The sequence below is a fragment of the Rhinoderma darwinii genome (genome assembly GCF_050947455.1).
Source record: "Rhinoderma darwinii isolate aRhiDar2 chromosome 5 unlocalized genomic scaffold, aRhiDar2.hap1 SUPER_5_unloc_39, whole genome shotgun sequence".
NCBI lineage: Eukaryota > Metazoa > Chordata > Amphibia > Anura > Rhinodermatidae > Rhinoderma > Rhinoderma darwinii.
Window position 1 is genome coordinate 431,911 of NW_027461797.1, and position 27,328 is coordinate 459,238.

Sequence of the window (27,328 nt, forward strand, 5' to 3'; positions counted from 1 at the left end):
GAATCTGCTTTTAGTCAACACATAAGGAAAGGGTGCACCGGTCCTGGAAATACTGCAATACCAGGTCAATGCGTGGAGTGGACAGAGCAAGCTCTATTTCCATCTCCCTGTTCTAAAAATCCATTTAATATATGGTCCCCAGATAGGGGACGTATCAGATATTAAACTGATAAGAACAGATACTACACTTGATCTTAGCCAAAAGGCCGAGAAGCGATAACCCGAACGGGCCGCGCGTTGCCCGAGCCTGCCCGATACTGCTGTTCAGCCCTTGCAGCGATTCAGCCTACTTCTAGGCAATTCCATGGGGCCCTGCAGGCTCACACACTCACAGCTACACGGGAGGTGAATAAAGGCCGGAGAGGAAGCCAGACAGGATTTGCTTCTTTTGCTTGCACCACAATGCAGTGCTGAAAGAGGAGGAATCTACATAAAAACGCCTTCCTGGCAACGCCCAAATGCCCTGCTGCCATGCAGATAAACACTGGCAGCGGCAGCAAGTGCATGCCCACAGCCACCCCTTGTTCCTTCACACCTTGTATCAGCTGTAATCCAGTCCAGTCCAGTGCTGCCTGCTGAGCAGCACTGACCAACACTGCCTGGGCCCAGGCTTTTATCTCTGAGGCCCCATTATGATGTCAGAAAGCTGGCTCTGGAATCCTGAGGGCTCCACTATGACACGTGCAAAGTTCCGTCTGAACTTTATATAAGACGGTGAGGCTCAGTCAGTCACTCAGTGTTGCCTGAGAGGGCAACACTGCAACAGCCGGCCGCCAGGCTGTCTTTTTTTTGCACAGCTAGTTGCCTCCAGGAGGCCACAAGAGGGAGACAAGGGACTGCAAAATGGAAAATAGGCATCCACCAACTTTACAGACAACTTCTCCTTGCTCCTACAACCTCCATCCTTGCACAGTTTGTTATTCTTCTAGGTAACATAGTAACAAATCCAAATTGCTGCTCTCTTTGTAGGCAAGCAAGGCTTTGTTGCAACTGCAATTCTTACTTCTTCTTGAAATGTAGGGACGACAGTACATTCCATCACATCCATCTAGTGTACACAGGTAGGTCCATTGTGGCGGGCAGGCGAGCGGGCGGGCTGCTTTATTGGCTGTTTGCTGTTCCCCTACTCCACTCCACTATTTGACTGTTGTGCTGCATCAATCAATCAATCAATCAATCAATCAATCAATCAATCAATCAATCAATCAATCAATCAGTGGCTGGCTCAGGTGCAGCTCTTTAACTTACCTAAAAGGGAGGGCGGAGAGAAGACAAGGAAGGTGAATGAGGTGTTCCAATGTGAAATGCCGGAAACACAGAAACACAGACGACACACAACAAGAGGTGGCAATCTATTCATTAATTGCATTTAATCAATGAGCTCATTATCACTCATGCATTGTCCAACAGGTGTTGAAATAATGGGATTAAAAGGGGAGATCCCTTCAGAAAGACAGAAACAATAGCAAAGACAAAAAACACTTTTGGAATCTGCTTTTAGTCAACACATAAGGAAAGGGTGCACCGGTCCTGGAAATACTGCAATACCAGGTCAATGCGTGGAGTGGACAGAGCAAGCTCTATTTCCATCTCCCTGTTCTAAAAATCCATTTAATATATGGTCCCCAGATAGGGGACGTATCAGATATTAAACTGATAAGAACAGATACTACACTTGATCTTAGCCAAAAGGCCGAGAAGCGATAACCCGAACGGGCCGCGCGTTGCCCGAGCCTGCCCGATACTGCTGTTCAGCCCTTGCAGCGATTCAGCCTACTTCTAGGCAATTCCATGGGGCCCTGCAGGCTCACACACTCACAGCTACACGGGAGGTGAATAAAGGCCGGAGAGGAAGCCAGACAGGATTTGCTTCTTTTGCTTGCACCACAATGCAGTGCTGAAAGAGGAGGAATCTACATAAAAACGCCTTCCTGGCAACGCCCAAATGCCCTGCTGCCATGCAGATAAACACTGGCAGCGGCAGCAAGTGCATGCCCACAGCCACCCCTTGTTCCTTCACACCTTGTATCAGCTGTAATCCAGTCCAGTCCAGTGCTGCCTGCTGAGCAGCACTGACCAACACTGCCTGGGCCCAGGCTTTTATCTCTGAGGCCCCATTATGATGTCAGAAAGCTGGCTCTGGAATCCTGAGGGCTCCACTATGACACGTGCAAAGTTCCGTCTGAACTTTATATAAGACGGTGAGGCTCAGTCAGTCACTCAGTGTTGCCTGAGAGGGCAACACTGCAACAGCCGGCCGCCAGGCTGTCTTTTTTTTGCACAGCTAGTTGCCTCCAGGAGGCCACAAGAGGGAGACAAGGGACTGCAAAATGGAAAATAGGCATCCACCAACTTTACAGACAACTTCTCCTTGCTCCTACAACCTCCATCCTTGCACAGTTTGTTATTCTTCTAGGTAACATAGTAACAAATCCAAATTGCTGCTCTCTTTGTAGGCAAGCAAGGCTTTGTTGCAACTGCAATTCTTACTTCTTCTTGAAATGTAGGGACGACAGTACATTCCATCACATCCATCTAGTGTACACAGGTAGGTCCATTGTGGCGGGCAGGCGAGCGGGCGGGCTGCTTTATTGGCTGTTTGCTGTTCCCCTACTCCACTCCACTATTTGACTGTTGTGCTGCATCAATCAATCAATCAATCAATCAATCAATCAATCAATCAATCAATCAATCAATCAATCAGTGGCTGGCTCAGGTGCAGCTCTTTAACTTACCTAAAAGGGAGGGCGGAGAGAAGACAAGGAAGGTGAATGAGGTGTTCCAATGTGAAATGCCGGAAACACAGAAACACAGACGACACACAACAAGAGGTGGCAATCTATTCATTAATTGCATTTAATCAATGAGCTCATTATCACTCATGCATTGTCCAACAGGTGTTGAAATAATGGGATTAAAAGGGGAGATCCCTTCAGAAAGACAGAAACAATAGCAAAGACAAAAAACACTTTTGGAATCTGCTTTTAGTCAACACATAAGGAAAGGGTGCACCGGTCCTGGAAATACTGCAATACCAGGTCAATGCGTGGAGTGGACAGAGCAAGCTCTATTTCCATCTCCCTGTTCTAAAAATCCATTTAATATATGGTCCCCAGATAGGGGACGTATCAGATATTAAACTGATAAGAACAGATACTACACTTGATCTTAGCCAAAAGGCCGAGAAGCGATAACCCGAACGGGCCGCGCGTTGCCCGAGCCTGCCCGATACTGCTGTTCAGCCCTTGCAGCGATTCAGCCTACTTCTAGGCAATTCCATGGGGCCCTGCAGGCTCACACACTCACAGCTACACGGGAGGTGAATAAAGGCCGGAGAGGAAGCCAGACAGGATTTGCTTCTTTTGCTTGCACCACAATGCAGTGCTGAAAGAGGAGGAATCTACATAAAAACGCCTTCCTGGCAACGCCCAAATGCCCTGCTGCCATGCAGATAAACACTGGCAGCGGCAGCAAGTGCATGCCCACAGCCACCCCTTGTTCCTTCACACCTTGTATCAGCTGTAATCCAGTCCAGTCCAGTGCTGCCTGCTGAGCAGCACTGACCAACACTGCCTGGGCCCAGGCTTTTATCTCTGAGGCCCCATTATGATGTCAGAAAGCTGGCTCTGGAATCCTGAGGGCTCCACTATGACACGTGCAAAGTTCCGTCTGAACTTTATATAAGACGGTGAGGCTCAGTCAGTCACTCAGTGTTGCCTGAGAGGGCAACACTGCAACAGCCGGCCGCCAGGCTGTCTTTTTTTTGCACAGCTAGTTGCCTCCAGGAGGCCACAAGAGGGAGACAAGGGACTGCAAAATGGAAAATAGGCATCCACCAACTTTACAGACAACTTCTCCTTGCTCCTACAACCTCCATCCTTGCACAGTTTGTTATTCTTCTAGGTAACATAGTAACAAATCCAAATTGCTGCTCTCTTTGTAGGCAAGCAAGGCTTTGTTGCAACTGCAATTCTTACTTCTTCTTGAAATGTAGGGACGACAGTACATTCCATCACATCCATCTAGTGTACACAGGTAGGTCCATTGTGGCGGGCAGGCGAGCGGGCGGGCTGCTTTATTGGCTGTTTGCTGTTCCCCTACTCCACTCCACTATTTGACTGTTGTGCTGCATCAATCAATCAATCAATCAATCAATCAATCAATCAATCAATCAATCAATCAATCAATCAATCAATCAATCAATCAGTGGCTGGCTCAGGTGCAGCTCTTTAACTTACCTAAAAGGGAGGGCGGAGAGAAGACAAGGAAGGTGAATGAGGTGTTCCAATGTGAAATGCCGGAAACACAGAAACACAGACGACACACAACAAGAGGTGGCAATCTATTCATTAATTGCATTTAATCAATGAGCTCATTATCACTCATGCATTGTCCAACAGGTGTTGAAATAATGGGATTAAAAGGGGAGATCCCTTCAGAAAGACAGAAACAATAGCAAAGACAAAAAACACTTTTGGAATCTGCTTTTAGTCAACACATAAGGAAAGGGTGCACCGGTCCTGGAAATACTGCAATACCAGGTCAATGCGTGGAGTGGACAGAGCAAGCTCTATTTCCATCTCCCTGTTCTAAAAATCCATTTAATATATGGTCCCCAGATAGGGGACGTATCAGATATTAAACTGATAAGAACAGATACTACACTTGATCTTAGCCAAAAGGCCGAGAAGCGATAACCCGAACGGGCCGCGCGTTGCCCGAGCCTGCCCGATACTGCTGTTCAGCCCTTGCAGCGATTCAGCCTACTTCTAGGCAATTCCATGGGGCCCTGCAGGCTCACACACTCACAGCTACACGGGAGGTGAATAAAGGCCGGAGAGGAAGCCAGACAGGATTTGCTTCTTTTGCTTGCACCACAATGCAGTGCTGAAAGAGGAGGAATCTACATAAAAACGCCTTCCTGGCAACGCCCAAATGCCCTGCTGCCATGCAGATAAACACTGGCAGCGGCAGCAAGTGCATGCCCACAGCCACCCCTTGTTCCTTCACACCTTGTATCAGCTGTAATCCAGTCCAGTCCAGTGCTGCCTGCTGAGCAGCACTGACCAACACTGCCTGGGCCCAGGCTTTTATCTCTGAGGCCCCATTATGATGTCAGAAAGCTGGCTCTGGAATCCTGAGGGCTCCACTATGACACGTGCAAAGTTCCGTCTGAACTTTATATAAGACGGTGAGGCTCAGTCAGTCACTCAGTGTTGCCTGAGAGGGCAACACTGCAACAGCCGGCCGCCAGGCTGTCTTTTTTTTGCACAGCTAGTTGCCTCCAGGAGGCCACAAGAGGGAGACAAGGGACTGCAAAATGGAAAATAGGCATCCACCAACTTTACAGACAACTTCTCCTTGCTCCTACAACCTCCATCCTTGCACAGTTTGTTATTCTTCTAGGTAACATAGTAACAAATCCAAATTGCTGCTCTCTTTGTAGGCAAGCAAGGCTTTGTTGCAACTGCAATTCTTACTTCTTCTTGAAATGTAGGGACGACAGTACATTCCATCACATCCATCTAGTGTACACAGGTAGGTCCATTGTGGCGGGCAGGCGAGCGGGCGGGCTGCTTTATTGGCTGTTTGCTGTTCCCCTACTCCACTCCACTATTTGACTGTTGTGCTGCATCAATCAATCAATCAATCAATCAATCAATCAATCAATCAATCAATCAATCAATCAATCAATCAATCAGTGGCTGGCTCAGGTGCAGCTCTTTAACTTACCTAAAAGGGAGGGCGGAGAGAAGACAAGGAAGGTGAATGAGGTGTTCCAATGTGAAATGCCGGAAACACAGAAACACAGACGACACACAACAAGAGGTGGCAATCTATTCATTAATTGCATTTAATCAATGAGCTCATTATCACTCATGCATTGTCCAACAGGTGTTGAAATAATGGGATTAAAAGGGGAGATCCCTTCAGAAAGACAGAAACAATAGCAAAGACAAAAAACACTTTTGGAATCTGCTTTTAGTCAACACATAAGGAAAGGGTGCACCGGTCCTGGAAATACTGCAATACCAGGTCAATGCGTGGAGTGGACAGAGCAAGCTCTATTTCCATCTCCCTGTTCTAAAAATCCATTTAATATATGGTCCCCAGATAGGGGACGTATCAGATATTAAACTGATAAGAACAGATACTACACTTGATCTTAGCCAAAAGGCCGAGAAGCGATAACCCGAACGGGCCGCGCGTTGCCCGAGCCTGCCCGATACTGCTGTTCAGCCCTTGCAGCGATTCAGCCTACTTCTAGGCAATTCCATGGGGCCCTGCAGGCTCACACACTCACAGCTACACGGGAGGTGAATAAAGGCCGGAGAGGAAGCCAGACAGGATTTGCTTCTTTTGCTTGCACCACAATGCAGTGCTGAAAGAGGAGGAATCTACATAAAAACGCCTTCCTGGCAACGCCCAAATGCCCTGCTGCCATGCAGATAAACACTGGCAGCGGCAGCAAGTGCATGCCCACAGCCACCCCTTGTTCCTTCACACCTTGTATCAGCTGTAATCCAGTCCAGTCCAGTGCTGCCTGCTGAGCAGCACTGACCAACACTGCCTGGGCCCAGGCTTTTATCTCTGAGGCCCCATTATGATGTCAGAAAGCTGGCTCTGGAATCCTGAGGGCTCCACTATGACACGTGCAAAGTTCCGTCTGAACTTTATATAAGACGGTGAGGCTCAGTCAGTCACTCAGTGTTGCCTGAGAGGGCAACACTGCAACAGCCGGCCGCCAGGCTGTCTTTTTTTTGCACAGCTAGTTGCCTCCAGGAGGCCACAAGAGGGAGACAAGGGACTGCAAAATGGAAAATAGGCATCCACCAACTTTACAGACAACTTCTCCTTGCTCCTACAACCTCCATCCTTGCACAGTTTGTTATTCTTCTAGGTAACATAGTAACAAATCCAAATTGCTGCTCTCTTTGTAGGCAAGCAAGGCTTTGTTGCAACTGCAATTCTTACTTCTTCTTGAAATGTAGGGACGACAGTACATTCCATCACATCCATCTAGTGTACACAGGTAGGTCCATTGTGGCGGGCAGGCGAGCGGGCGGGCTGCTTTATTGGCTGTTTGCTGTTCCCCTACTCCACTCCACTATTTGACTGTTGTGCTGCATCAATCAATCAATCAATCAATCAATCAATCAATCAATCAATCAATCAGTGGCTGGCTCAGGTGCAGCTCTTTAACTTACCTAAAAGGGAGGGCGGAGAGAAGACAAGGAAGGTGAATGAGGTGTTCCAATGTGAAATGCCGGAAACACAGAAACACAGACGACACACAACAAGAGGTGGCAATCTATTCATTAATTGCATTTAATCAATGAGCTCATTATCACTCATGCATTGTCCAACAGGTGTTGAAATAATGGGATTAAAAGGGGAGATCCCTTCAGAAAGACAGAAACAATAGCAAAGACAAAAAACACTTTTGGAATCTGCTTTTAGTCAACACATAAGGAAAGGGTGCACCGGTCCTGGAAATACTGCAATACCAGGTCAATGCGTGGAGTGGACAGAGCAAGCTCTATTTCCATCTCCCTGTTCTAAAAATCCATTTAATATATGGTCCCCAGATAGGGGACGTATCAGATATTAAACTGATAAGAACAGATACTACACTTGATCTTAGCCAAAAGGCCGAGAAGCGATAACCCGAACGGGCCGCACGTTGCCCGAGCCTGCCCGATACTGCTGTTCAGCCCTTGCAGCGATTCAGCCTACTTCTAGGCAATTCCATGGGGCCCTGCAGGCTCACACACTCACAGCTACACGGGAGGTGAATAAAGGCCGGAGAGGAAGCCAGACAGGATTTGCTTCTTTTGCTTGCACCACAATGCAGTGCTGAAAGAGGAGGAATCTACATAAAAACGCCTTTCTGGCAACGCCCAAATGCCCTGCTGCCATGCAGATAAACACTGGCAGCGGCAGCAAGTGCATGCCCACAGCCACCCCTTGTTCCTTCACACCTTGTATCAGCTGTAATCCAGTCCAGTCCAGTGCTGCCTGCTGAGCAGCACTGACCAACACTGCCTGGGCCCAGGCTTTTATCTCTGAGGCCCCATTATGATGTCAGAAAGCTGGCTCTGGAATCCTGAGGGCTCCACTATGACACGTGCAAAGTTCCGTCTGAACTTTATATAAGACGGTGAGGCTCAGTCAGTCACTCAGTGTTGCCTGAGAGGGCAACACTGCAACAGCCGGCCGCCAGGCTGTCTTTTTTTTGCACAGCTAGTTGCCTCCAGGAGGCCACAAGAGGGAGACAAGGGACTGCAAAATGGAAAATAGGCATCCACCAACTTTACAGACAACTTCTCCTTGCTCCTACAACCTCCATCCTTGCACAGTTTGTTATTCTTCTAGGTAACATAGTAACAAATCCAAATTGCTGCTCTCTTTGTAGGCAAGCAAGGCTTTGTTGCAACTGCAATTCTTACTTCTTCTTGAAATGTAGGGACGACAGTACATTCCATCACATCCATCTAGTGTACACAGGTAGGTCCATTGTGGCGGGCAGGCGAGCGGGCGGGCTGCTTTATTGGCTGTTTGCTGTTCCCCTACTCCACTCCACTATTTGACTGTTGTGCTGCATCAATCAATCAATCAATCAATCAATCAATCAATCAATCAATCAATCAATCAATCAATCAATCAGTGGCTGGCTCAGGTGCAGCTCTTTAACTTACCTAAAAGGGAGGGCGGAGAGAAGACAAGGAAGGTGAATGAGGTGTTCCAATGTGAAATGCCGGAAACACAGAAACACAGACGACACACAACAAGAGGTGGCAATCTATTCATTAATTGCATTTAATCAATGAGCTCATTATCACTCATGCATTGTCCAACAGGTGTTGAAATAATGGGATTAAAAGGGGAGATCCCTTCAGAAAGACAGAAACAATAGCAAAGACAAAAAACACTTTTGGAATCTGCTTTTAGTCAACACATAAGGAAAGGGTGCACCGGTCCTGGAAATACTGCAATACCAGGTCAATGCGTGGAGTGGACAGAGCAAGCTCTATTTCCATCTCCCTGTTCTAAAAATCCATTTAATATATGGTCCCCAGATAGGGGACGTATCAGATATTAAACTGATAAGAACAGATACTACACTTGATCTTAGCCAAAAGGCCGAGAAGCGATAACCCGAACGGGCCGCGCGTTGCCCGAGCCTGCCCGATACTGCTGTTCAGCCCTTGCAGCGATTCAGCCTACTTCTAGGCAATTCCATGGGGCCCTGCAGGCTCACACACTCACAGCTACACGGGAGGTGAATAAAGGCCGGAGAGGAAGCCAGACAGGATTTGCTTCTTTTGCTTGCACCACAATGCAGTGCTGAAAGAGGAGGAATCTACATAAAAACGCCTTCCTGGCAACGCCCAAATGCCCTGCTGCCATGCAGATAAACACTGGCAGCGGCAGCAAGTGCATGCCCACAGCCACCCCTTGTTCCTTCACACCTTGTATCAGCTGTAATCCAGTCCAGTCCAGTGCTGCCTGCTGAGCAGCACTGACCAACACTGCCTGGGCCCAGGCTTTTATCTCTGAGGCCCCATTATGATGTCAGAAAGCTGGCTCTGGAATCCTGAGGGCTCCACTATGACACGTGCAAAGTTCCGTCTGAACTTTATATAAGACGGTGAGGCTCAGTCAGTCACTCAGTGTTGCCTGAGAGGGCAACACTGCAACAGCCGGCCGCCAGGCTGTCTTTTTTTTGCACAGCTAGTTGCCTCCAGGAGGCCACAAGAGGGAGACAAGGGACTGCAAAATGGAAAATAGGCATCCACCAACTTTACAGACAACTTCTCCTTGCTCCTACAACCTCCATCCTTGCACAGTTTGTTATTCTTCTAGGTAACATAGTAACAAATCCAAATTGCTGCTCTCTTTGTAGGCAAGCAAGGCTTTGTTGCAACTGCAATTCTTACTTCTTCTTGAAATGTAGGGACGACAGTACATTCCATCACATCCATCTAGTGTACACAGGTAGGTCCATTGTGGCGGGCAGGCGAGCGGGCGGGCTGCTTTATTGGCTGTTTGCTGTTCCCCTACTCCACTCCACTATTTGACTGTTGTGCTGCATCAATCAATCAATCAATCAATCAATCAATCAATCAATCAATCAATCAATCAATCAGTGGCTGGCTCAGGTGCAGCTCTTTAACTTACCTAAAAGGGAGGGCGGAGAGAAGACAAGGAAGGTGAATGAGGTGTTCCAATGTGAAATGCCGGAAACACAGAAACACAGACGACACACAACAAGAGGTGGCAATCTATTCATTAATTGCATTTAATCAATGAGCTCATTATCACTCATGCATTGTCCAACAGGTGTTGAAATAATGGGATTAAAAGGGGAGATCCCTTCAGAAAGACAGAAACAATAGCAAAGACAAAAAACACTTTTGGAATCTGCTTTTAGTCAACACATAAGGAAAGGGTGCACCGGTCCTGGAAATACTGCAATACCAGGTCAATGCGTGGAGTGGACAGAGCAAGCTCTATTTCCATCTCCCTGTTCTAAAAATCCATTTAATATATGGTCCCCAGATAGGGGACGTATCAGATATTAAACTGATAAGAACAGATACTACACTTGATCTTAGCCAAAAGGCCGAGAAGCGATAACCCGAACGGGCCGCGCGTTGCCCGAGCCTGCCCGATACTGCTGTTCAGCCCTTGCAGCGATTCAGCCTACTTCTAGGCAATTCCATGGGGCCCTGCAGGCTCACACACTCACAGCTACACGGGAGGTGAATAAAGGCCGGAGAGGAAGCCAGACAGGATTTGCTTCTTTTGCTTGCACCACAATGCAGTGCTGAAAGAGGAGGAATCTACATAAAAACGCCTTCCTGGCAACGCCCAAATGCCCTGCTGCCATGCAGATAAACACTGGCAGCGGCAGCAAGTGCATGCCCACAGCCACCCCTTGTTCCTTCACACCTTGTATCAGCTGTAATCCAGTCCAGTCCAGTGCTGCCTGCTGAGCAGCACTGACCAACACTGCCTGGGCCCAGGCTTTTATCTCTGAGGCCCCATTATGATGTCAGAAAGCTGGCTCTGGAATCCTGAGGGCTCCACTATGACACGTGCAAAGTTCCGTCTGAACTTTATATAAGACGGTGAGGCTCAGTCAGTCACTCAGTGTTGCCTGAGAGGGCAACACTGCAACAGCCGGCCGCCAGGCTGTCTTTTTTTTGCACAGCTAGTTGCCTCCAGGAGGCCACAAGAGGGAGACAAGGGACTGCAAAATGGAAAATAGGCATCCACCAACTTTACAGACAACTTCTCCTTGCTCCTACAACCTCCATCCTTGCACAGTTTGTTATTCTTCTAGGTAACATAGTAACAAATCCAAATTGCTGCTCTCTTTGTAGGCAAGCAAGGCTTTGTTGCAACTGCAATTCTTACTTCTTCTTGAAATGTAGGGACGACAGTACATTCCATCACATCCATCTAGTGTACACAGGTAGGTCCATTGTGGCGGGCAGGCGAGCGGGCGGGCTGCTTTATTGGCTGTTTGCTGTTCCCCTACTCCACTCCACTATTTGACTGTTGTGCTGCATCAATCAATCAATCAATTAATCAATCAATCAATCAATCAATCAATCAATCAATCAGTGGCTGGCTCAGGTGCAGCTCTTTAACTTACCTAAAAGGGAGGGCGGAGAGAAGACAAGGAAGGTGAATGAGGTGTTCCAATGTGAAATGCCGGAAACACAGAAACACAGACGACACACAACAAGAGGTGGCAATCTATTCATTAATTGCATTTAATCAATGAGCTCATTATCACTCATGCATTGTCCAACAGGTGTTGAAATAATGGGATTAAAAGGGGAGATCCCTTCAGAAAGACAGAAACAATAGCAAAGACAAAAAACACTTTTGGAATCTGCTTTTAGTCAACACATAAGGAAAGGGTGCACCGGTCCTGGAAATACTGCAATACCAGGTCAATGCGTGGAGTGGACAGAGCAAGCTCTATTTCCATCTCCCTGTTCTAAAAATCCATTTAATATATGGTCCCCAGATAGGGGACGTATCAGATATTAAACTGATAAGAACAGATACTACACTTGATCTTAGCCAAAAGGCCGAGAAGCGATAACCCGAACGGGCCGCGCGTTGCCCGAGCCTGCCCGATACTGCTGTTCAGCCCTTGCAGCGATTCAGCCTACTTCTAGGCAATTCCATGGGGCCCTGCAGGCTCACACACTCACAGCTACACGGGAGGTGAATAAAGGCCGGAGAGGAAGCCAGACAGGATTTGCTTCTTTTGCTTGCACCACAATGCAGTGCTGAAAGAGGAGGAATCTACATAAAAACGCCTTCCTGGCAACGCCCAAATGCCATGCTGCCATGCAGATAAACACTGGCAGCGGCAGCAAGTGCATGCCCACAGCCACCCCTTGTTCCTTCACACCTTGTATCAGCTGTAATCCAGTCCAGTCCAGTGCTGCCTGCTGAGCAGCACTGACCAACACTGCCTGGGCCCAGGCTTTTATCTCTGAGGCCCCATTATGATGTCAGAAAGCTGGCTCTGGAATCCTGAGGGCTCCACTATGACACGTGCAAAGTTCCGTCTGAACTTTATATAAGACGGTGAGGCTCAGTCAGTCACTCAGTGTTGCCTGAGAGGGCAACACTGCAACAGCCGGCCGCCAGGCTGTCTTTTTTTTGCACAGCTAGTTGCCTCCAGGAGGCCACAAGAGGGAGACAAGGGACTGCAAAATGGAAAATAGGCATCCACCAACTTTACAGACAACTTCTCCTTGCTCCTACAACCTCCATCCTTGCACAGTTTGTTATTCTTCTAGGTAACATAGTAACAAATCCAAATTGCTGCTCTCTTTGTAGGCAAGCAAGGCTTTGTTGCAACTGCAATTCTTACTTCTTCTTGAAATGTAGGGACGACAGTACATTCCATCACATCCATCTAGTGTACACAGGTAGGTCCATTGTGGCGGGCAGGCGAGCGGGCGGGCTGCTTTATTGGCTGTTTGCTGTTCCCCTACTCCACTCCACTATTTGACTGTTGTGCTGCATCAATCAATCAATCAATCAATCAATCAATCAATCAATCAATCAATCAGTGGCTGGCTCAGGTGCAGCTCTTTAACTTACCTAAAAGGGAGGGCGGAGAGAAGACAAGGAAGATGAATGAGGTGTTCCAATGTGAAATGCCGGAAACACAGAAACACAGACGACACACAACAAGAGGTGGCAATCTATTCATTAATTGCATTTAATCAATGAGCTCATTATCACTCATGCATTGTCCAACAGGTGTTGAAATAATGGGATTAAAAGGGGAGATCCCTTCAGAAAGACAGAAACAATAGCAAAGACAAAAAACACTTTTGGAATCTGCTTTTAGTCAACACATAAGGAAAGGGTGCACCGGTCCTGGAAATACTGCAATACCAGGTCAATGCGTGGAGTGGACAGAGCAAGCTCTATTTCCATCTCCCTGTTCTAAAAATCCATTTAATATATGGTCCCCAGATAGGGGACGTATCAGATATTAAACTGATAAGAACAGATACTACACTTGATCTTAGCCAAAAGGCCGAGAAGCGATAACCCGAACGGGCCGCGCGTTGCCCGAGCCTGCCCGATACTGCTGTTCAGCCCTTGCAGCGATTCAGCCTACTTCTAGGCAATTCCATGGGGCCCTGCAGGCTCACACACTCACAGCTACACAGGAGGTGAATAAAGGCCGGAGAGGAAGCCAGACAGGATTTGCTTCTTTTGCTTGCACCACAATGCAGTGCTGAAAGAGGAGGAATCTACATAAAAACGCCTTCCTGGCAACGCCCAAATGCCCTGCTGCCATGCAGATAAACACTGGCAGCGGCAGCAAGTGCATGCCCACAGCCACCCCTTGTTCCTTCACACCTTGTATCAGCTGTAATCCAGTCCAGTCCAGTGCTGCCTGCTGAGCAGCACTGACCAACACTGCCTGGGCCCAGGCTTTTATCTCTGAGGCCCCATTATGATGTCAGAAAGCTGGCTCTGGAATCCTGAGGGCTCCACTATGACACGTGCAAAGTTCCGTCTGAACTTTATATAAGACGGTGAGGCTCAGTCAGTCACTCAGTGTTGCCTGAGAGGGCAACACTGCAACAGCCGGCCGCCAGGCTGTCTTTTTTTTGCACAGCTAGTTGCCTCCAGGAGGCCACAAGAGGGAGACAAGGGACTGCAAAATGGAAAATAGGCATCCACCAACTTTACAGACAACTTCTCCTTGCTCCTACAACCTCCATCCTTGCACAGTTTGTTATTCTTCTAGGTAACATAGTAACAAATCCAAATTGCTGCTCTCTTTGTAGGCAAGCAAGGCTTTGTTGCAACTGCAATTCTTACTTCTTCTTGAAATGTAGGGACGACAGTACATTCCATCACATCCATCTAGTGTACACAGGTAGGTCCATTGTGGCGGGCAGGCGAGCGGGCGGGCTGCTTTATTGGCTGTTTGCTGTTCCCCTACTCCACTCCACTATTTGACTGTTGTGCTGCATCAATCAATCAATCAATCAATCAATCAATCAATCAATCAGTGGCTGGCTCAGGTGCAGCTCTTTAACTTACCTAAAAGGGAGGGCGGAGAGAAGACAAGGAAGGTGAATGAGGTGTTCCAATGTGAAATGCCGGAAACACAGAAACACAGACGACACACAACAAGAGGTGGCAATCTATTCATTAATTGCATTTAATCAATGAGCTCATTATCACTCATGCATTGTCCAACAGGTGTTGAAATAATGGGATTAAAAGGGGAGATCCCTTCAGAAAGACAGAAACAATAGCAAAGACAAAAAACACTTTTGGAATCTGCTTTTAGTCAACACATAAGGAAAGGGTGCACCGGTCCTTGAAATACTGCAATACCAGGTCAATGCGTGGAGTGGACAGAGCAAGCTCTATTTCCATCTCCCTGTTCTAAAAATCCATTTAATATATGGTCCCCAGATAGGGGACGTATCAGATATTAAACTGATAAGAACAGATACTACACTTGATCTTAGCCAAAAGGCCGAGAAGCGATAACCCGAACGGGCCGCGCGTTGCCCGAGCCTGCCCGATACTGCTGTTCAGCCCTTGCAGCGATTCAGCCTACTTCTAGGCAATTCCATGGGGCCCTGCAGGCTCACACACTCACAGCTACACGGGAGGTGAATAAAGGCCGGAGAGGAAGCCAGACAGGATTTGCTTCTTTTGCTTGCACCACAATGCAGTGCTGAAAGAGGAGGAATCTACATAAAAACGCCTTCCTGGCAACGCCCAAATGCCCTGCTGCCATGCAGATAAACACTGGCAGCGGCAGCAAGTGCATGCCCACAGCCACCCCTTGTTCCTTCACACCTTGTATCAGCTGTAATCCAGTCCAGTCCAGTGCTGCCTGCTGAGCAGCACTGACCAACACTGCCTGGGCCCAGGCTTTTATCTCTGAGGCCCCATTATGATGTCAGAAAGCTGGCTCTGGAATCCTGAGGGCTCCACTATGACACGTGCAAAGTTCCGTCTGAACTTTATATAAGACGGTGAGGCTCAGTCAGTCACTCAGTGTTGCCTGAGAGGGCAACACTGCAACAGCCGGCCGCCAGGCTGTCTTTTTTTTGCACAGCTAGTTGCCTCCAGGAGGCCACAAGAGGGAGACAAGGGACTGCAAAATGGAAAATAGGCATCCACCAACTTTACAGACAACTTCTCCTTGCTCCTACAACCTCCATCCTTGCACAGTTTGTTATTCTTCTAGGTAACATAGTAACAAATCCAAATTGCTGCTCTCTTTGTAGGCAAGCAAGGCTTTGTTGCAACTGCAATTCTTACTTCTTCTTGAAATGTAGGGACGACAGTACATTCCATCACATCCATCTAGTGTACACAGGTAGGTCCATTGTGGCGGGCAGGCGAGCGGGCGGGCTGCTTTATTGGCTGTTTGCTGTTCCCCTACTCCACTCCACTATTTGACTGTTGTGCTGCATCAATCAATCAATCAATCAATCAATCAATCAATCAATCAATCAATCAATCAATCAATCAGTGGCTGGCTCAGGTGCAGCTCTTTAACTTACCTAAAAGGGAGGGCGGAGAGAAGACAAGGAAGGTGAATGAGGTGTTCCAATGTGAAATGCCGGAAACACAGAAACACAGACGACACACAACAAGAGGTGGCAATCTATTCATTAATTGCATTTAATCAATGAGCTCATTATCACTCATGCATTGTCCAACAGGTGTTGAAATAATGGGATTAAAAGGGGAGATCCCTTCAGAAAGACAGAAACAATAGCAAAGACAAAAAACACTTTTGGAATCTGCTTTTAGTCAACACATAAGGAAAGGGTGCACCGGTCCTGGAAATACTGCAATACCAGGTCAATGCGTGGAGTGGACAGAGCAAGCTCTATTTCCATCTCCCTGTTCTAAAAATCCATTTAATATATGGTCCCCAGATAGGGGACGTATCAGATATTAAACTGATAAGAACAGATACTACACTTGATCTTAGCCAAAAGGCCGAGAAGCGATAACCCGAACGGGCCGCGCGTTGCCCGAGCCTGCCCGATACTGCTGTTCAGCCCTTGCAGCGATTCAGCCTACTTCTAGGCAATTCCATGGGGCCCTGCAGGCTCACACACTCACAGCTACACGGGAGGTGAATAAAGGCCGGAGAGGAAGCCAGACAGGATTTGCTTCTTTTGCTTGCACCACAATGCAGTGCTGAAAGAGGAGGAATCTACATAAAAACGCCTTCCTGGCAACGCCCAAATGCCCTGCTGCCATGCAGATAAACACTGGCAGCGGCAGCAAGTGCATGCCCACAGCCACCCCTTGTTCCTTCACACCTTGTATCAGCTGTAATCCAGTCCAGTCCAGTGCTGCCTGCTGAGCAGCACTGACCAACACTGCCTGGGCCCAGGCTTTTATCTCTGAGGCCCCATTATGATGTCAGAAAGCTGGCTCTGGAATCCTGAGGGCTCCACTATGACATTTGCAAAGTTCCGTCTGAACTTTATATAAGACGGTGAGGCTCAGTCAGTCACTCAGTGTTGCCTGAGAGGGCAACACTGCAACAGCCGGCCGCCAGGCTGTCTTTTTTTTGCACAGCTAGTTGCCTCCAGGAGGCCACAAGAGGGAGACAAGGGACTGCAAAATGGAAAATAGGCATCCACCAACTTTACAGACAACTTCTCCTTGCTCCTACAACCTCCATCCTTGCACAGTTTGTTATTCTTCTAGGTAACATAGTAACAAATCCAAATTGCTGCTCTCTTTGTAGGCAAGCAAGGCTTTGTTGCAACTGCAATTCTTACTTCTTCTTGAAATGTAGGGACGACAGTACATTCCATCACATCCATCTAGTGTACACAGGTAGGTCCATTGTGGCGGGCAGGCGAGCGGGCGGGCTGCTTTATTGGCTGTTTGCTGTTCCCCTACTCCACTCCACTATTTGACTGTTGTGCTGCATCAATCAATCAATCAATCAATCAATCAATCAATCAATCAGTGGCTGGCTCAGGTGCAGCTCTTTAACTTACCTAAAAGGGAGGGCGGAGAGAAGACAAGGAAGGTGAATGAGGTGTTCCAATGTGAAATGCCGGAAACACAGAAACACAGACGACACACAACAAGAGGTGGCAATCTATTCATTAATTGCATTTAATCAATGAGCTCATTATCACTCATGCATTGTCCAACAGGTGTTGAAATAATGGGATTAAAAGGGGAGATCCCTTCAGAAAGACAGAAACAATAGCAAAGACAAAAAACACTTTTGGAATCTGCTTTTAGTCAACACATAAGGAAAGGGTGCACCGGTCCTGGAAATACTGCAATACCAGGTCAATGCGTGGAGTGGACAGAGCAAGCTCTATTTCCATCTCCCTGTTCTAAAAATCCATTTAATATATGGTCCCCAGATAGGGGACGTATCAGATATTAAACTGATAAGAACAGATACTACACTTGATCTTAGCCAAAAGGCCGAGAAGCGATAACCCGAACGGGCCGCGCGTTGCCCGAGCCTGCCCGATACTGCTGTTCAGCCCTTGCAGCGATTCAGCCTACTTCTAGGCAATTCCATGGGGCCCTGCAGGCTCACACACTCACAGCTACACGGGAGGTGAATAAAGGCCGGAGAGGAAGCCAGACAGGATTTGCTTCTTTTGCTTGCACCACAATGCAGTGCTGAAAGAGGAGGAATCTACATAAAAACGCCTTCCTGGCAACGCCCAAATGCCCTGCTGCCATGCAGATAAACACTGGCAGCGGCAGCAAGTGCATGCCCACAGCCACCCCTTGTTCCTTCACACCTTGTATCAGCTGTAATCCAGTCCAGTCCAGTGCTGCCTGCTGAGCAGCACTGACCAACACTGCCTGGGCCCAGGCTTTTATCTCTGAGGCCCCATTATGATGTCAGAAAGCTGGCTCTGGAATCCTGAGGGCTCCACTATGACACGTGCAAAGTTCCGTCTGAACTTTATATAAGACGGTGAGGCTCAGTCAGTCACTCAGTGTTGCCTGAGAGGGCAACACTGCAACAGCCGGCCGCCAGGCTGTCTTTTTTTTGCACAGCTAGTTGCCTCCAGGAGGCCACAAGAGGGAGACAAGGGACTGCAAAATGGAAAATAGGCATCCACCAACTTTACAGACAACTTCTCCTTGCTCCTACAACCTCCATCCTTGCACAGTTTGTTATTCTTCTAGGTAACATAGTAACAAATCCAAATTGCTGCTCTCTTTGTAGGCAAGCAAGGCTTTGTTGCAACTGCAATTCTTACTTCTTCTTGAAATGTAGGGACGACAGTACATTCCATCACATCCATCTAGTGTACACAGGTAGGTCCATTGTGGCGGGCAGGCGAGCGGGCGGGCTGCTTTATTGGCTGTTTGCTGTTCCCCTACTCCACTCCACTATTTGACTGTTGTGCTGCATCAATCAATCAATCAATCAATCAATCAATCAATCAATCAATCAATCAATCAATCAATCAGTGGCTGGCTCAGGTGCAGCTCTTTAACTTACCTAAAAGGGAGGGCGGAGAGAAGACAAGGAAGGTGAATGAGGTGTTCCAATGTGAAATGCCGGAAACACAGAAACACAGACGACACACAACAAGAGGTGGCAATCTATTCATTAATTGCATTTAATCAATGAGCTCATTATCACTCATGCATTGTCCAACAGGTGTTGAAATAATGGGATTAAAAGGGGAGATCCCTTCAGAAAGACAGAAACAATAGCAAAGACAAAAAACACTTTTGGAATCTGCTTTTAGTCAACACATAAGGAAAGGGTGCACCGGTCCTGGAAATACTGCAATACCAGGTCAATGCGTGGAGTGGACAGAGCAAGCTCTATTTCCATCTCCCTGTTCTAAAAATCCATTTAATATATGGTCCCCAGATAGGGGACGTATCAGATATTAAACTGATAAGAACAGATACTACACTTGATCTTAGCCAAAAGGCCGAGAAGCGATAACCCGAACGGGCCGCGCGTTGCCCGAGCCTGCCCGATACTGCTGTTCAGCCCTTGCAGCGATTCAGCCTACTTCTAGGCAATTCCATGGGGCCCTGCAGGCTCACACACTCACAGCTACACGGGAGGTGAATAAAGGCCGGAGAGGAAGCCAGACAGGATTTGCTTCTTTTGCTTGCACCACAATGCAGTGCTGAAAGAGGAGGAATCTACATAAAAACGCCTTCCTGGCAACGCCCAAATGCCCTGCTGCCATGCAGATAAACACTGGCAGCGGCAGCAAGTGCATGCCCACAGCCACCCCTTGTTCCTTCACACCTTGTATCAGCTGTAATCCAGTCCAGTCCAGTGCTGCCTGCTGAGCAGCACTGACCAACACTGCCTGGGCCCAGGCTTTTATCTCTGAGGCCCCATTATGATGTCAGAAAGCTGGCTCTGGAATCCTGAGGGCTCCACTATGACACGTGCAAAGTTCCGTCTGAACTTTATATAAGACGGTGAGGCTCAGTCAGTCACTCAGTGTTGCCTGAGAGGGCAACACTGCAACAGCCGGCCGCCAGGCTGTCTTTTTTTTGCACAGCTAGTTGCCTCCAGGAGGCCACAAGAGGGAGACAAGGGACTGCAAAATGGAAAATAGGCATCCACCAACTTTACAGACAACTTCTCCTTGCTCCTACAACCTCCATCCTTGCACAGTTTGTTATTCTTCTAGGTAACATAGTAACAAATCCAAATTGCTGCTCTCTTTGTAGGCAAGCAAGGCTTTGTTGCAACTGCAATTCTTACTTCTTCTTGAAATGTAGGGACGACAGTACATTCCATCACATCCATCTAGTGTACACAGGTAGGTCCATTGTGGCGGGCAGGCGAGCGGGCGGGCTGCTTTATTGGCTGTTTGCTGTTCCCCTACTCCACTCCACTATTTGACTGTTGTGCTGCATCAATCAATCAATCAATCAATCAATCAATCAATCAATCAATCAATCAATCAATCAGTGGCTGGCTCAGGTGCAGCTCTTTAACTTACCTAAAAGGGAGGGCGGAGAGAAGACAAGGAAGGTGAATGAGGTGTTCCAATGTGAAATGCCGGAAACACAGAAACACAGACGACACACAACAAGAGGTGGCAATCTATTCATTAATTGCATTTAATCAATGAGCTCATTATCACTCATGCATTGTCCAACAGGTGTTGAAATAATGGGATTAAAAGGGGAGATCCCTTCAGAAAGACAGAAACAATAGCAAAGACAAAAAACACTTTTGGAATCTGCTTTTAGTCAACACATAAGGAAAGGGTGCACCGGTCCTGGAAATACTGCAATACCAGGTCAATGCGTGGAGTGGACAGAGCAAGCTCTATTTCCATCTCCCTGTTCTAAAAATCCATTTAATATATGGTCCCCAGATAGGGGACGTATCAGATATTAAACTGATAAGAACAGATACTACACTTGATCTTAGCCAAAAGGCCGAGAAGCGATAACCCGAACGGGCCGCGCGTTGCCCGAGCCTGCCCGATACTGCTGTTCAGCCCTTGCAGCGATTCAGCCTACTTCTAGGCAATTCCATGGGGCCCTGCAGGCTCACACACTCACAGCTACACGGGAGGTGAATAAAGGCCGGAGAGGAAGCCAGACAGGATTTGCTTCTTTTGCTTGCACCACAATGCAGTGCTGAAAGAGGAGGAATCTACATAAAAACGCCTTCCTGGCAACGCCCAAATGCCCTGCTGCCATGCAGATAAACACTGGCAGCGGCAGCAAGTGCATGCCCACAGCCACCCCTTGTTCCTTCACACCTTGTATCAGCTGTAATCCAGTCCAGTCCAGTGCTGCCTGCTGAGCAGCACTGACCAACACTGCCTGGGCCCAGGCTTTTATCTCTGAGGCCCCATTATGATGTCAGAAAGCTGGCTCTGGAATCCTGAGGGCTCCACTATGACACGTGCAAAGTTCCGTCTGAACTTTATATAAGACGGTGAGGCTCAGTCAGTCACTCAGTGTTGCCTGAGAGGGCAACACTGCAACAGCCGGCCGCCAGGCTGTCTTTTTTTTGCACAGCTAGTTGCCTCCAGGAGGCCACAAGAGGGAGACAAGGGACTGCAAAATGGAAAATAGGCATCCACCAACTTTACAGACAACTTCTCCTTGCTCCTACAACCTCCATCCTTGCACAGTTTGTTATTCTTCTAGGTAACATAGTAACAAATCCAAATTGCTGCTCTCTTTGTAGGCAAGCAAGGCTTTGTTGCAACTGCAATTCTTACTTCTTCTTGAAATGTAGGGACGACAGTACATTCCATCACATCCATCTAGTGTACACAGGTAGGTCCATTGTGGCGGGCAGGCGAGCGGGCGGGCTGCTTTATTGGCTGTTTGCTGTTCCCCTACTCCACTCCACTATTTGACTGTTGTGCTGCATCAATCAATCAATCAATCAATCAATCAATCAATCAATCAATCAATCAATCAATCAATCAATCAGTGGCTGGCTCAGGTGCAGCTCTTTAACTTACCTAAAAGGGAGGGCGGAGAGAAGACAAGGAAGGTGAATGAGGTGTTCCAATGTGAAATGCCGGAAACACAGAAACACAGACGACACACAACAAGAGGTGGCAATCTATTCATTAATTGCATTTAATCAATGAGCTCATTATCACTCATGCATTGTCCAACAGGTGTTGAAATAATGGGATTAAAAGGGGAGATCCCTTCAGAAAGACAGAAACAATAGCAAAGACAAAAAACACTTTTGGAATCTGCTTTTAGTCAACACATAAGGAAAGGGTGCACCGGTCCTGGAAATACTGCAATACCAGGTCAATGCGTGGAGTGGACAGAGCAAGCTCTATTTCCATCTCCCTGTTCTAAAAATCCATTTAATATATGGTCCCCAGATAGGGGACGTATCAGATATTAAACTGATAAGAACAGATACTACACTTGATCTTAGCCAAAAGGCCGAGAAGCGATAACCCGAACGGGCCGCGCGTTGCCCGAGCCTGCCCGATACTGCTGTTCAGCCCTTGCAGCGATTCAGCCTACTTCTAGGCAATTCCATGGGGCCCTGCAGGCTCACACACTCACAGCTACACGGGAGGTGAATAAAGGCCGGAGAGGAAGCCAGACAGGATTTGCTTCTTTTGCTTGCACCACAATGCAGTGCTGAAAGAGGAGGAATCTACATAAAAACGCCTTCCTGGCAACGCCCAAATGCCATGCTGCCATGCAGATAAACACTGGCAGCGGCAGCAAGTGCATGCCCACAGCCACCCCTTGTTCCTTCACACCTTGTATCAGCTGTAATCCAGTCCAGTCCAGTGCTGCCTGCTGAGCAGCACTGACCAACACTGCCTGGGCCCAGGCTTTTATCTCTGAGGCCCCATTATGATGTCAGAAAGCTGGCTCTGGAATCCTGAGGGCTCCACTATGACACGTGCAAAGTTCCGTCTGAACTTTATATAAGACGGTGAGGCTCAGTCAGTCACTCAGTGTTGCCTGAGAGGGCAACACTGCAACAGCCGGCCGCCAGGCTGTCTTTTTTTTGCACAGCTAGTTGCCTCCAGGAGGCCACAAGAGGGAGACAAGGGACTGCAAAATGGAAAATAGGCATCCACCAACTTTACAGACAACTTCTCCTTGCTCCTACAACCTCCATCCTTGCACAGTTTGTTATTCTTCTAGGTAACATAGTAACAAATCCAAATTGCTGCTCTCTTTGTAGGCAAGCAAGGCTTTGTTTCAACTGCAATTCTTACTTCTTCTTGAAATGTAGGGACGACAGTACATTCCATCACATCCATCTAGTGTACACAGGTAGGTCCATTGTGGCGGGCAGGCGAGCGGGCGGGCTGCTTTATTGGCTGTTTGCTGTTCCCCTACTCCACTCCACTATTTGACTGTTGTGCTGCATCAATCAATCAATCAATCAATCAATCAATCAATCAATCAGTGGCTGGCTCAGGTGCAGCTCTTTAACTTACCTAAAAGGGAGGGCGGAGAGAAGACAAGGAAGGTGAATGAGGTGTTCCAATGTGAAATGCCGGAAACACAGAAACACAGACGACACACAACAAGAGGTGGCAATCTATTCATTAATTGCATTTAATCAATGAGCTCATTATCACTCATGCATTGTCCAACAGGTGTTGAAATAATGGGATTAAAAGGGGAGATCCCTTCAGAAAGACAGAAACAATAGCAAAGACAAAAAACACTTTTGGAATCTGCTTTTAGTCAACACATAAGGAAAGGGTGCACCGGTCCTGGAAATACTGCAATACCAGGTCAATGCGTGGAGTGGACAGAGCAAGCTCTATTTCCATCTCCCTGTTCTAAAAATCCATTTAATATATGGTCCCCAGATAGGGGACGTATCAGATATTAAACTGATAAGAACAGATACTACACTTGATCTTAGCCAAAAGGCCGAGAAGCGATAACCCGAACGGGCCGCGCGTTGCCCGAGCCTGCCCGATACTGCTGTTCAGCCCTTGCAGCGATTCAGCCTACTTCTAGGCAATTCCATGGGGCCCTGCAGGCTCACACACTCACAGCTACACGGGAGGTGAATAAAGGCCGGAGAGGAAGCCAGACAGGATTTGCTTCTTTTGCTTGCACCACAATGCAGTGCTGAAAGAGGAGGAATCTACATAAAAACGCCTTCCTGGCAACGCCCAAATGCCCTGCTGCCATGCAGATAAACACTGGCAGCGGCAGCAAGTGCATGCCCACAGCCACCCCTTGTTCCTTCACACCTTGTATCAGCTGTAATCCAGTCCAGTCCAGTGCTGCCTGCTGAGCAGCACTGACCAACACTGCCTGGGCCCAGGCTTTTATCTCTGAGGCCCCATTATGATGTCAGAAAGCTGGCTCTGGAATCCTGAGGGCTCCACTATGACACGTGCAAAGTTCCGTCTGAACTTTATATAAGACGGTGAGGCTCAGTCAGTCACTCAGTGTTGCCTGAGAGGGCAACACTGCAACAGCCGGCCGCCAGGCTGTCTTTTTTTTGCACAGCTAGTTGCCTCCAGGAGGCCACAAGAGGGAGACAAGGGACTGCAAAATGGAAAATAGGCATCCACCAACTTTACAGACAACTTCTCCTTGCTCCTACAACCTCCATCCTTGCACAGTTTGTTATTCTTCTAGGTAACATAGTAACAAATCCAAATTGCTGCTCTCTTTGTAGGCAAGCAAGGCTTTGTTGCAACTGCAATTCTTACTTCTTCTTGAAATGTAGGGACGACAGTACATTCCATCACATCCATCTAGTGTACACAGGTAGGTCCATTGTGGCGGGCAGGCGAGCGGGCGGGCTGCTTTATTGGCTGTTTGCTGTTCCCCTACTCCACTCCACTATTTGACTGTTGTGCTGCATCAATCAATCAATCAATCAATCAATCAATCAATCAATCAATCAATCAATCAGTGGCTGGCTCAGGTGCAGCTCTTTAACTTACCTAAAAGGGAGGGCGGAGAGAAGACAAGGAAGGTGAATGAGGTGTTCCAATGTGAAATGCCGGAAACACAGAAACACAGACGACACACAACAAGAGGTGGCAATCTATTCATTAATTGCATTTAATCAATGAGCTCATTATCACTCATGCATTGTCCAACAGGTGTTGAAATAATGGGATTAAAAGGGGAGATCCCTTCAGAAAGACAGAAACAATAGCAAAGACAAAAAACACTTTTGGAATCTGCTTTTAGTCAACACATAAGGAAAGGGTGCACCGGTCCTGGAAATACTGCAATACCAGGTCAATGCGTGGAGTGGACAGAGCAAGCTCTATTTCCATCTCCCTGTTCTAAAAATCCATTTAATATATGGTCCCCAGATAGGGGACGTATCAGATATTAAACTGATAAGAACAGATACTACACTTGATCTTAGCCAAAAGGCCGAGAAGCGATAACCCGAACGGGCCGCGCGTTGCCCGAGCCTGCCCGATACTGCTGTTCAGCCCTTGCAGCGATTCAGCCTACTTCTAGGCAATTCCATGGGGCCCTGCAGGCTCACACACTCACAGCTACACGGGAGGTGAATAAAGGCCGGAGAGGAAGCCAGACAGGATTTGCTTCTTTTGCTTGCACCACAATGCAGTGCTGAAAGAGGAGGAATCTACATAAAAACGCCTTCCTGGCAACGCCCAAATGCCCTGCTGCCATGCAGATAAACACTGGCAGCGGCAGCAAGTGCATGCCCACAGCCACCCCTTGTTCCTTCACACCTTGTATCAGCTGTAATCCAGTCCAGTCCAGTGCTGCCTGCTGAGCAGCACTGACCAACACTGCCTGGGCCCAGGCTTTTATCTCTGAGGCCCCATTATGATGTCAGAAAGCTGGCTCTGGAATCCTGAGGGCTCCACTATGACACGTGCAAAGTTCCGTCTGAACTTTATATAAGACGGTGAGGCTCAGTCAGTCACTCAGTGTTGCCTGAGAGGGCAACACTGCAACAGCCGGCCGCCAGGCTGTCTTTTTTTTGCACAGCTAGTTGCCTCCAGGAGGCCACAAGAGGGAGACAAGGGACTGCAAAATGGAAAATAGGCATCCACCAACTTTACAGACAACTTCTCCTTGCTCCTACAACCTCCATCCTTGCACAGTTTGTTATTCTTCTAGGTAACATAGTAACAAATCCAAATTGCTGCTCTCTTTGTAGGCAAGCAAGGCTTTGTTGCAACTGCAATTCTTACTTCTTCTTGAAATGTAGGGACGACAGTACATTCCATCACATCCATCTAGTGTACACAGGTAGGTCCATTGTGGCGGGCAGGCGAGCGGGCGGGCTGCTTTATTGGCTGTTTGCTGTTCCCCTACTCCACTCCACTATTTGACTGTTGTGCTGCATCAATCAATCAATCAATCAATCAATCAATCAATCAATCAATCAATCAGTGGCTGGCTCAGGTGCAGCTCTTTAACTTACCTAAAAGGGAGGGCGGAGAGAAGACAAGGAAGGTGAATGAGGTGTTCCAATGTGAAATGCCGGAAACACAGAAACACAGACGACACACAACAAGAGGTGGCAATCTATTCATTAATTGCATTTAATCAATGAGCTCATTATCACTCATGCATTGTCCAACAGGTGTTGAAATAATGGGATTAAAAGGGGAGATCCCTTCAGAAAGACAGAAACAATAGCAAAGACAAAAAACACTTTTGGAATCTGCTTTTAGTCAACACATAAGGAAAGGGTGCACCGGTCCTGGAAATACTGCAATACCAGGTCAATGCGTGGAGTGGACAGAGCAAGCTCTATTTCCATCTCCCTGTTCTAAAAATCCATTTAATATATGGTCCCCAGATAGGGGACGTATCAGATATTAAACTGATAAGAACAGATACTACACTTGATCTTAGCCAAAAGGCCGAGAAGCGATAACCCGAACGGGCCGCGCGTTGCCCGAGCCTGCCCGATACTGCTGTTCAGCCCTTGCAGCGATTCAGCCTACTTCTAGGCAATTCCATGGGGCCCTGCAGGCTCACACACTCACAGCTACACGGGAGGTGAATAAAGGCCGGAGAGGAAGCCAGACAGGATTTGCTTCTTTTGCTTGCACCACAATGCAGTGCTGAAAGAGGAGGAATCTACATAAAAACGCCTTCCTGGCAACGCCCAAATGCCCTGCTGCCATGCAGATAAACACTGGCAGCGGCAGCAAGTGCATGCCCACAGCCACCCCTTGTTCCTTCACACCTTGTATCAGCTGTAATCCAGTCCAGTCCAGTGCTGCCTGCTGAGCAGCACTGACCAACACTGCCTGGGCCCAGGCTTTTATCTCTGAGGCCCCATTATGATGTCAGAAAG

At 47.8% G+C, this 27,328-nt stretch overlaps 19 non-coding genes across 19 annotated transcripts; all 19 read right to left on the reverse strand.

Annotated features, from left to right (window-relative positions):
* Positions 1-27: 27 nt before the first annotated feature.
* Positions 28-218, reverse strand: LOC142692403 (U2 spliceosomal RNA). Its single transcript, XR_012860850.1, has one exon. It is a non-coding gene; the product is annotated as a U2 spliceosomal RNA (small nuclear RNA).
* A 1,296-nt stretch (positions 219-1,514) lies between these two features.
* Positions 1,515-1,705, reverse strand: LOC142692404 (U2 spliceosomal RNA). The gene has a single exon (XR_012860851.1). It is a non-coding gene; the product is annotated as a U2 spliceosomal RNA (small nuclear RNA).
* Positions 1,706-3,001: 1,296 nt separating this feature from the next.
* Positions 3,002-3,192, reverse strand: LOC142692405 (U2 spliceosomal RNA). Its single transcript, XR_012860852.1, has one exon. It is a non-coding gene; the product is annotated as a U2 spliceosomal RNA (small nuclear RNA).
* Positions 3,193-4,504: 1,312 nt separating this feature from the next.
* On the reverse strand, positions 4,505-4,695 carry LOC142692406 (U2 spliceosomal RNA). Its single transcript, XR_012860853.1, has one exon. It is a non-coding gene; the product is annotated as a U2 spliceosomal RNA (small nuclear RNA).
* Positions 4,696-5,999: 1,304 nt separating this feature from the next.
* Positions 6,000-6,190, reverse strand: LOC142692407 (U2 spliceosomal RNA). The gene has a single exon (XR_012860854.1). It is a non-coding gene; the product is annotated as a U2 spliceosomal RNA (small nuclear RNA).
* A 1,284-nt stretch (positions 6,191-7,474) lies between these two features.
* Positions 7,475-7,665, reverse strand: LOC142692408 (U2 spliceosomal RNA). Its single transcript, XR_012860855.1, has one exon. It is a non-coding gene; the product is annotated as a U2 spliceosomal RNA (small nuclear RNA).
* A 1,300-nt stretch (positions 7,666-8,965) lies between these two features.
* Positions 8,966-9,156, reverse strand: LOC142692409 (U2 spliceosomal RNA). The gene has a single exon (XR_012860856.1). It is a non-coding gene; the product is annotated as a U2 spliceosomal RNA (small nuclear RNA).
* Positions 9,157-10,448: 1,292 nt separating this feature from the next.
* LOC142692410 (U2 spliceosomal RNA) lies at positions 10,449-10,639 on the reverse strand. The gene has a single exon (XR_012860857.1). It is a non-coding gene; the product is annotated as a U2 spliceosomal RNA (small nuclear RNA).
* Positions 10,640-11,931: 1,292 nt separating this feature from the next.
* Positions 11,932-12,122, reverse strand: LOC142692412 (U2 spliceosomal RNA). The gene has a single exon (XR_012860858.1). It is a non-coding gene; the product is annotated as a U2 spliceosomal RNA (small nuclear RNA).
* A 1,284-nt stretch (positions 12,123-13,406) lies between these two features.
* Positions 13,407-13,597, reverse strand: LOC142692413 (U2 spliceosomal RNA). The gene has a single exon (XR_012860859.1). It is a non-coding gene; the product is annotated as a U2 spliceosomal RNA (small nuclear RNA).
* Positions 13,598-14,873: 1,276 nt separating this feature from the next.
* On the reverse strand, positions 14,874-15,064 carry LOC142692148 (U2 spliceosomal RNA). The gene has a single exon (XR_012860632.1). It is a non-coding gene; the product is annotated as a U2 spliceosomal RNA (small nuclear RNA).
* A 1,296-nt stretch (positions 15,065-16,360) lies between these two features.
* On the reverse strand, positions 16,361-16,551 carry LOC142692415 (U2 spliceosomal RNA). Its single transcript, XR_012860861.1, has one exon. It is a non-coding gene; the product is annotated as a U2 spliceosomal RNA (small nuclear RNA).
* Positions 16,552-17,827: 1,276 nt separating this feature from the next.
* LOC142692416 (U2 spliceosomal RNA) lies at positions 17,828-18,018 on the reverse strand. Its single transcript, XR_012860862.1, has one exon. It is a non-coding gene; the product is annotated as a U2 spliceosomal RNA (small nuclear RNA).
* A 1,296-nt stretch (positions 18,019-19,314) lies between these two features.
* Positions 19,315-19,505, reverse strand: LOC142692417 (U2 spliceosomal RNA). Its single transcript, XR_012860863.1, has one exon. It is a non-coding gene; the product is annotated as a U2 spliceosomal RNA (small nuclear RNA).
* A 1,292-nt stretch (positions 19,506-20,797) lies between these two features.
* Positions 20,798-20,988, reverse strand: LOC142692418 (U2 spliceosomal RNA). Its single transcript, XR_012860864.1, has one exon. It is a non-coding gene; the product is annotated as a U2 spliceosomal RNA (small nuclear RNA).
* A 1,300-nt stretch (positions 20,989-22,288) lies between these two features.
* On the reverse strand, positions 22,289-22,479 carry LOC142692419 (U2 spliceosomal RNA). The gene has a single exon (XR_012860865.1). It is a non-coding gene; the product is annotated as a U2 spliceosomal RNA (small nuclear RNA).
* Positions 22,480-23,755: 1,276 nt separating this feature from the next.
* On the reverse strand, positions 23,756-23,946 carry LOC142692420 (U2 spliceosomal RNA). The gene has a single exon (XR_012860866.1). It is a non-coding gene; the product is annotated as a U2 spliceosomal RNA (small nuclear RNA).
* Positions 23,947-25,234: 1,288 nt separating this feature from the next.
* Positions 25,235-25,425, reverse strand: LOC142692421 (U2 spliceosomal RNA). The gene has a single exon (XR_012860867.1). It is a non-coding gene; the product is annotated as a U2 spliceosomal RNA (small nuclear RNA).
* A 1,284-nt stretch (positions 25,426-26,709) lies between these two features.
* On the reverse strand, positions 26,710-26,900 carry LOC142692423 (U2 spliceosomal RNA). The gene has a single exon (XR_012860868.1). It is a non-coding gene; the product is annotated as a U2 spliceosomal RNA (small nuclear RNA).
* Between the last annotated feature and the right edge of the window lie 428 nt (positions 26,901-27,328).